Source organism: Triticum aestivum, chromosome 4A, assembly GCF_018294505.1.
Source record: "Triticum aestivum cultivar Chinese Spring chromosome 4A, IWGSC CS RefSeq v2.1, whole genome shotgun sequence".
Lineage (NCBI taxonomy): Eukaryota > Viridiplantae > Streptophyta > Magnoliopsida > Poales > Poaceae > Triticum > Triticum aestivum.
The window spans coordinates 700,705,570-700,706,002 of record NC_057803.1 but is presented as its reverse complement, the minus strand read 5'-3'; positions in this window follow the sequence as shown (position 1 = coordinate 700,706,002).

The window sequence follows — 433 nt, the reverse complement described above, 5'->3', positions numbered from 1 at the left end:
ATTTCACCCACATAGCATGTGCAAGAAAGTACAGAGGCTTATGGCAAAAACTGGATGCACTTTGTGTACAAAACAGACAATCTCCTTCGAAGTATCAGGGTTTCATATGGATACTCGTCTGTTACAAAGGGATTTCATTTTTTTGAACTTATTTGAACTCCATAGTTGTTATATGTTCAAAATGCACCATTCAAAGTCGTATCATCAATTTACAACCCTTTCCGACTTCATTTGTTATTTTTCATGCATTTACTGATTATTTTGAGCTATAAGACCATGAAATTGAAAAGCATTTGAAATGAACTTTGAAAAGGTTCCAAGTTCGCATGGTATCATCATTTCACCCACATAGCATGTGCAAGAAAGCACAGAGGCTTACGGCAAAAACTGGATGCACTTCGTGTACAAAACAGACAATCTCCTAAGAAGTATT